This window comes from Bison bison, unplaced genomic scaffold (assembly GCF_000754665.1).
Source record: "Bison bison bison isolate TAMUID 2011002044 unplaced genomic scaffold, Bison_UMD1.0 scf7180017864313, whole genome shotgun sequence".
NCBI classification, from domain to species: Eukaryota; Metazoa; Chordata; class Mammalia; order Artiodactyla; family Bovidae; genus Bison; species Bison bison.
In genome coordinates this window covers 1120360-1129337 of record NW_011494885.1, presented here as the reverse complement: position 1 = coordinate 1129337, position 8978 = coordinate 1120360, and positions in this window count along the sequence as shown.

Sequence of the window (8978 nt, the reverse complement as noted above, 5' to 3'; positions counted from 1 at the left end):
AAAGAAAAACACTTGAAACAAAGCTGAACCAGGCAAAACTGTCTAACCTATGGGGATCAGGGAAGATATCCTGAAGGAAGTAAGCCTTAGGCAAACTCATAAAAGATAAAGCGTGCGAGCTCAGTCGTGTCTGACTCTGGGATCCCATGGACTGTAGCCTGCCAGGCTCCTCTGTCCATGGGATTTCCCAGGCGAGAATACTGGAGTGGGTTTCCATTTCCTTCTCCAGGGGTTCTTCCTGACCCAGGATCCAACCCATGTCTCCTGCATTGCAGGAGGATTCTTTACCACTGAGCCACCAGGGAAGCCCAAAAGATAAAGAGGAACTGGCAAAGTAGGAGGAAGGGCATTCTAGGTGGAGGAGATAGCCTGGACAGATCTGGAGATAGCAAGGGACTCAGGGTGTGTGGGACATTTACACAAGCTCGTGAACTTCATAGAAATGGAACCCTCCAGCACATCTGTTTACACACAGGTTTTACAAAGTCCCTTCACATCATTTCCCCACAAACTGAATCCTCCCAGTGACCCAGCGAGGAAGCAAAAAAAGGGAACCGCATGCCCATTTTGCAGAGAACTTGCCCAAGGCACAATGAGAGTAATTTTCAGAGTAAGTGATGTAGCAAGAATGTATCCTCGTATCTTCAACTTCACCCCAACAGGCAGCCTTGTGGGGAGGTGGGCGTCTCAGAAACACTCCTACACTCCTCTGAGGTCATGGGGAGAAGGGCTCTCAATGCCTGTACATCCTGACTTAGGCAGGGAAGCTGAATGTCATTATCTATTCATTCATCTCCTTTACTGAGCACCTTCTGTGTGCCACCTGATGTGAATAGTGACTCACTGGAAAAGACCTCGATGCTGGGAAAGATTGAGGGCAAGAGGAGAAGCGGGTGACAGAGGATGAGATGGTTGGATGGCATCACCCACTCAATGGACATGAGTTTGAGCAAACTCAGAGAGACAGTGAAAGACAAGGAAGCCTGGTGTGCTATAGTCGATGAGGTCGCAGAGTCGGATACGACTGAGCGACTGAACTGAACTGAACTGTGTGCCAGGCACCATTCTCGCTGCTGGACATACAGCAGTGAACAAAACAGGCAAACATCTCTACCTTCAAGGTAATGATTTTTCTCGTGGGGGGTGCAGAATTGGAATTTTATTACAAATGTGGTTTAAACCTGGGCTGGTTCAGTCTGATGCGGACTTGGCTAGGCTAGGCTACAGTACCAGTTAGTCATTCAAATGCTAATCTCAGTGCTGCCTGGGAGGTATTTTTTAGATGTGATTAAAGTCTGTGATCAGTTGACTTTAAGTTCAGTAGATTACCCTAAAATCATCTGGCTGGGTCTGATTCAATCAGTTCAAAGGCATCAAAAGCAGAGGTAAGGCTTCCCTGCAAAAGAAATCTACCTAGGTGAGACTTCCCTGGTGGCTGTGGTTCAGAACCCGCCTGCCAATGCAGGGGACATGGTTCAATCCCTGGTCCAGGAAGATCCCACATTTGGCGGAGCAACTAAACCCATGCACTGCAATTTACTGAGCCCGTGCTCTAGAGCCCTCATCCCACAACTACTGAAGCCTTCATGCTTAAAGCCCATGCTCTGCAACAGGAGAAACCACTGCAATGAGAGAACTGTGGGCGAAAACTAGAGAGTAACCTCGGCTGGCTGCAACTACAGAAAGCCCATGCACAGCAATAAAGATTCAGCATGACCAAAAATAATAAGTAAGTAAATTAAAATGTTTAAAAATTTAAAAAGCACACAGAAAGATTCTGGGGAGTGGTGGCTTTCTCTCTATGTGTGTGGTGATTTCCTGGGGGTCCACAAATGTAATTTTTTTCAATGAATTTAATTGGAGGAAAATTACAATATTGTGATGGTTTTTGCCACACATCAACATGAATTGGCCACAGGTATACATGTGTCCCCGTCATCCTGAACCCCCCGCCCACCTCCCCCATGAATGTAATCTGTCCAGTGTGCTTAGTCGCTCAGTCGTGTCTGGCTCTTTCCAACTCCATGGACTGTAGCCCGCCAGGCTTCTCTGTCTATAGGATTCTCCAGGCAAGAACACTGGAGTGGGTAGACATGCCCTCCTCCAGGGGATCTTCCCAACCCAGGGATCGAACTCAGGTCTCCAGCGTTGCAGGCCGATTCTTTCTGTAAAGAATCTGAGTCACCAGGGAAGCCCAAGAATACTGGAATGGGTAGTCGATCCCTTCTCCAGGGGATCTTCCCAACCCAGGAATCAAACCAGGGTTGCCTGCATTGCAGATGGATTCTTTGCCAGATGAGCTAGCAGGGAAGCTCCTATTTGCCCAATATGTATCTCTATATTGCATGTACTTTATGCATGTATGGTATACTGCATAAAAAAATACTAATGACAGCAGTAAAGTCAGACCTAGAGCCTAAGACCCCCACATTGTGGCTCTTCAATCTTTAGTGACAGAGGTCAGGATACTGGCTGTCTCTGGTGCATCAGGTGGAAGAGGGGACAGGAGAACCTCTTGAGATAATGGAATTGCTCTATGACTAGCTTGAGGTGACAGTCATACATGTCTACACACAGGTAGAACTGCATCAATCCGGACACTTAAGATGTGTGACCTTTGCAATGCGTAAGCCATACCTCCACAAAAGGAAACTTAAAAGTATGACATATAATTAAATGATCTCATGTCTGGGATTTGCATGAAAATAATATAGGAAGTGAGGAAATGGGTGGAGGCACTGATGAAATGCAATTAACCATGAGTTGGTATTTGTTAGACGGGTACGTGGAAGCTTATTATACTCTTCTGTTCACTTCTGTTTGTTTGAAGTTTTCCATAATAATATACATGTCTCTGTGTGTGTATACATGAACTGATAGATGGACAGAACAACTACCATTTGAGCCCAGTGACCCAGGCACGCCCTCCCTTCAGAACTCAGATGCCTGCCTCCTCTCAATGGTCTACGTGGTCCAGTGTCTGGATCCTGCTCACATCGATCGCCCTTCTCCTGTGAGTCCCTTGCCCTCCCCAGGTTAATGCAAGTGGAGCTTAGGTCAGCACCAAGGATAGATCCACACACTGGGTCTCAGAACCACAGACAGCAACTCAACTAATAAGTGGGACAAAGGACAGGGCAATGAGGAAATGACATCCTTCCCACTTCCAGGGCAGTGTGGAACAGGGTGAGAGGGCAGAGTCAAAGCACAGCCAATCAGTACTATTGAATAAGAGCAGTCCTTCAACCAATAGCCACTGAGCATCTCCTGTGCCCACCACTGTTCTAAACATTCGGGATGGCAAAATCCCTGTCCTGAACAACTTGAAAGAGAAGAAAACAGGATCATTTAATAATCCTAAGGGCCATGATAAAGACATAGTAGTGAGATGTGATATAGAGTTATTTATGGGGCAGGAGAGAACCATTTCTGGGTTGTATTTTGTTTTCTGGTATTTTTGTGGCAGGGAGGAGGCCCTGTGGAATCCTAGTTCCCTGACCATGCCACTTGCATTGGAAGCTTGAAGTCTTAGTCACTGGACCACCTGGTAAGTCCCAAAGGGAAGTGGATCTTTTTTTTAGGTTGCACTGGACAGCATGCTGAACTTCCCCGACCAGGAATCAAACCCACCCGAATCAAACCCTTGCAGTGGAAGCACAGAATCTTAACCACTGGACTACCAGGAAGTCCAAGGACCATTTCTGAAGAAGTGGTCAAGGAAGAGACTATATTGAACAGAGAACTGGATGAAGTAAAGAAATGATCCAAGAGGAGACTGAAGATAAAAGCATTCAGGCAGAGAAAAGTAAGCACCAAGATGTTGAGGCAGGAAACAGCATGGCATGTTTGAAGATCAGCAAGAAGGTCAATGTGGGGGAGCAAAGTGGAAGGGACAGTGGCCAGAGGAGTTGTTAGTAAGATAGACAAGATAGGAATAGACATACAGAGAGAAAAAGATAAAGAGAGACAGGAAAATAGGAAAGACAAGCAGAGCCTGAAAGAATAAAAAAAGACCCAGAGGCAAAAAGAAATTAAGGACTTCCCTGGTGGTCCAGTGGTTAAGACTCTGCATTTGCAATGCAGGGGGCACAGGATGGATCCTTGGTAGGGGAACTAAGATCCCACATGTTGCACAGTGTTGCCAAAAAATAAAAATAAGTTTTAAAAAAGAGAGAAGTAAAATAACACTATTCTATTATCTATTGTATTACCTATCCACATATACATATTTATGGGCTTCCCTTGTGGCTCAGGTTCAGTCCCTGGGTTGGGAAGATCCCCTGGAGGAGGGCATGGCAACCCACTCCAGTATTGCTGCCTGGAGAATCCCCATGAACAGAGAAGCCTGGCAGGCTACAGTCCATGGGGTTGCAAAGAGTGAGCGTCACATGACTGAGTGACTAAGCACAGCACACAGCATATTTATATATACATACTTTTTATGATGAAAAACTTCAAACAGAAAAGTGTAATATTGTTTATTGTATAATGAACCACTTCAAAATTTAGTGTCTTCTTTCTGATAATTCATTGTATTTTTATTATTGTATCTTCTATTTAAAAAACTTATTTATTTTTAAATGGAGGATAATTGTTTTAGTGTTGGTTTCTGCCATATATCAACAGGATTCAGCCATAGGTGTACATATGTTCACTCCCTCTAGAAAGATGGTACTAATGAGCCTATCTGAATCTATGCTATGTGTGACCCCGTAGACGGTAGCCTACCAGGCTCGCCCATCCCTGGGATTCTCCAGGCAAGAACACTGGAGTGGGTTGCCATTTCCTTCTCCAATGCATGAAAGTGAAAAGTGAAAGTGAAGTCGCTCGGTCGTGTCCGACTCTTAGCGACCCCATGGACTGCAGCCTACTAGGCTCCTCCATCCGTTGGATTTTCCAGGCAAGAGTACTGGAGTGGGGTGCCATTGCCTTCTCCGTATCCGAATCTGCAGGGCGGCAATGAAGATGCAGACATATTTGTGGACACAGCTGGGGGGAAAGGGGAGGGGGTGGAATGAATTGAGAGAGTACCAACATTTAGTGCCATAAAACAAAAAAGTTACTTCTCATGATTCTGGGGGTTGACAAGGCAATCCTGCTGATTTCTCTGGAATTTACTCATGCAACTGCAACAGATGGGGCGGGGCTGGGACTTGTGGCCAGGGTGCTTTGTTTCTCCTCTGCGTGGCCACTCCATGTGACAAGCTTGGGCTTCCTTTCAGCATGGAGTCTTAGAGTTCCAGCCTTTAGTTCTCTTAAGAACTGGACCTGGATCTGGCCCAGCATCATTTCTGCTACATTGCCATGAGTCAAAGCAAGTCACAAGCCAGCCAGATGGAAAGAGAAAGGACGCAGAGTCTACCTGTTGGAGGGAGAAGCCACCTGCCAGCACAAAGGAGGAGGAATTACTGGAGCCAGCTTGGGAGACAAAGTGCCACAAGGGCTTAACATATGCCAGGCCCTTTGTGTGTGTGTGTGTGTGTGTGTGTGTACTTAGTCGCTCAGTTGTGTCTGACTCTTTGTGACCCCATTGACTATATAGCCTGCCAGGCTCCATACATTTCCCAGGCAAGAATACTGGAGTGGGTTGCCATTTCCTTCTCCAGGGGATCTTCCCAACCCAGGGATCAAACCTGCATCTATGTCTTGCACTGGTAGGCAGACTCTTTACCACTGAGCCATGGGGCACTGCACCTAATCCTCAAGCAACCTTATGACACAGGGTATCAGTTCAGTTCAGTTCAGTCGCTCAGTCGTGTCCAACTCTTTGCAACCCCATGAATCGCAGCACGCCAGGCCTGCCTGTCCAGCACCATCTCCCAGAGTTCACTCAAACTCACATCCATCGAGTCGGTGATGCCACCCAGCCATCTCATCCTCTGTTGTCCCCTCTTCCTCCTGCCCCCAATCCCTCCCAGCATCAGAGTCTTTTCCAATGAGTCAACTCTTCGCATGAGGTGGCCAAAGTACTGGAGTTTCAGCTTTAGCATCATTCCTTCCAAAGAACACCCAGGACTGATCTCCTTTAGAATGGACTGGTTGGATCTCCATGCAGTCCAAGGGACTCTCAAGAGTCTTCTCCAACACCACAGTTCAAAAGTATCAATTCTTCGGCGCTCAGCCTTCTTCACAGTCCAACTCTCACATCCATACATGACTACTGGAAAAACCATAGCCTTGACTAGACGGACCTTTGTTGGCAAAGTAATGTCTCTGCTTTTGAATATGCTATCTAGGTTGGTCATAACTCTTCTTCCAAGGAGTAAGCATCTTTTAATTTCATGGCTGGAGTCACCATCTGCAGTGATTTTGGAGCCCCCAAAAATAAAGTCTGACACTGTTTCCACTGTTTCCCCATCTACTTCTCATGAAGTGATGGGACCAGATGCCATGATCTTAGTTTTCTGAATGTTGAGCTTTAAGCCAACTTTTTCACTCTCTTCTTTTACTTTCATCAACAGGCTTTTTACTTCCTTCTCACTTTCTGCCATAAGGGTGGTGTCATCTGCATATCTGAGGTTATTGATATTTCTCCTGGCAACCTTGATTCCAGCTTGTGCTTCTTCAAGCCCAGCGTTTCTCATGATGTACTCTGTATATAAGTTTAATAAGCAGGGTGACAATATACAGCCTTGACGTACTCCTTTTCCTATTTGGAACCAGTCTGTTGTTCCATGTCCAGTTCTAACTGTTGCCTCCTGACCTGCATATAGGTTTCTCAAGAGGCAGGGCAGGTGGTCTGGTATGCCCATCCCTTTCAGAATTTTCCACAGTTTATTGTGATCCACACAGTCAAAGGCTTTGACATAGTCAATAAAGCAGAAATAGATATTTTTCTGGAATTCTCTTGCTTTTTTGATGATCCAGCGGACGTTGGCAATTTGATCTCTGGTTCCTCTGCCTTTTCTAAAACCAGCTTGAACATCTGGAAGTTCACGATTAACGTATTGCTGAAGCCTGGCTTGGAGAATTTTGAGCATTACTTTACTAGCGTGTGAGATGAGTGCAATTGTGTGGTAGTTTGAGCATTCTTTGGCATTGCCTTTCTTTGGGATTGTGACACAGGGTATAATCATCCTAATTTCACAGGTCTCACAGCACAAACAGCTAGGGGCAGCAGAGCTGGACATGAACTTGGGTCTGTCTCTAAACCAGGCCGTATATGTGTTACGTTATTATGTTCCACCCAAAAAAGTCAGTAACGGTGACCATGTCAAGATTTAACCCAACTGACCCAAAGTCTCTAGACACCAATATTGTGAGACTGATAGTTTAGTTGTTAAGTCCTGTCTGATTCTTTTCGGCTTCTTTTGGACTCTAGCCTGCCAGGCTCCTCTTCCCATGGGATTTCCCAGGCAAGAATACTGGAGTGGGTTGCCACTTCCTTTTCCAGGGGATCTTTCTGACCCAGAGATCGAACCCTGGTCTGCTGCTTTGCAGGCGGATTCTTTATATATACATATACATGACTTAAGAAAACAAATTGTTTTTAATTGGTAGAGAACACAGAAATACAAAGGATAGAATAAAAACAGAGAGGCATGCATTTGGCGACAAATACCAGGAGACAGAAACTCAGAAGCAAGGCCAGTGAGTACAGAGAGAAGCAGATTCACACAGACAAGGCAAAAACAAGAGAGAGGTTGACAGAACCACAGGGTCTCCCTCCTTTAGCCAGGGATCCCTGGGGCAGGGATTTTGTCTGTGTTGTTATTACTGTACCCCGAATGCTTACAGCAGTATCTGACACTCAGTAGGTACTCAATAGATGGATTGTTTAGTCAAGTCGTGTCTGACTCTTTTGTGACCCTATGGACTCTAGCCCGCCAGGCTCCTCTGTCCATGGGATTTCCTAGGCAAGAGTGGAGTGGGTTGCCATTTCCTTCTCCAGGGCATCTTCCTGACCCAGGGATCAAACTCTCCTCTCCTGCATTCCAGGCAGGTTCTTTCCCTGGTGGCTTAGATCATAAAGAATCCACCTGCAATGTAGGAGACCCAGGTTCCATCCCTGGACGATCCTCTGGAGAAGGGGATGACTACCCACTCCGGTATTCTTGTCTGGAGAATTCCATGGATAGAGGAACCTGGCGGGCTACAGCCCATGGGGTTACAAAGAGTCGGACATGACAGAGCAACTAACACTTTTTTTTCCCTTTACCATCTGAGCCAATAGGCAAGCCCAACAGATGAACATTATACTGGAAATGAGTTCGGGTAAACTCCAGGAGTTGGTGATGGACAGGGAGGCCTGGCGTGCTGCAGTCCATGGGGTCGCAAAGAGTCGGACACGACTGAGCGACTGAACTGAACTGAGACTGAAGCAACAGAGAGCATGCAGTTCCCCCAAAATACCACCAGGTGGCAGGATCCCAAGGCCCTGGCGCCTCCTAATGTGTAAATCCAAAAGACAGCGGTTGGAGGATTTGACGCTACAGGCCTCGGACTTTCAGGATGTCTTCCCCCCGGGCTGAGCCCCGCCTTTCCCTGCACAAGCCCTGGGCGACGAGTGACCTTTCCGTCTGAGACAACCTCTTCACCCGCTCCGCCGAGTTAAACACCTCTTTGTCTTGACCCCTTCCGGCTGGGCCCCAAGGCATGTGGGTCCTTTCCAGGCCCGGAGATGGGGCTGGGATGAAGGTGGGGCAGCTGGGAGGAGGCCAAGTGAAAGTCCTAAGGACTTGCAAATAAGTTCTAGTCTTCCCGGACCGGCGCTGTGGGATTCAGGCCCGCTCCTCCCTCAGACCCAGGGGTCCAGACCCCCAGCCCCTCCTCCCTCAGACCCAGGGGTCCAGACCCCCAGCCCTTCCTCCCCCAGACCCAGGGGTCCAGACCCCCAACCCCTCCTCGCTCAGACCCAGGGGTCCAGACCCCCAGCCCCTCCTCCCTCAGACCCAGGGGTCCAGGCTCCAGCCCCTCCCCTCAAAGTCCCAGGCCGCTGCCCCACCCCTCCTCCGGGCAGAGACCTCCTCTGGGGCTCC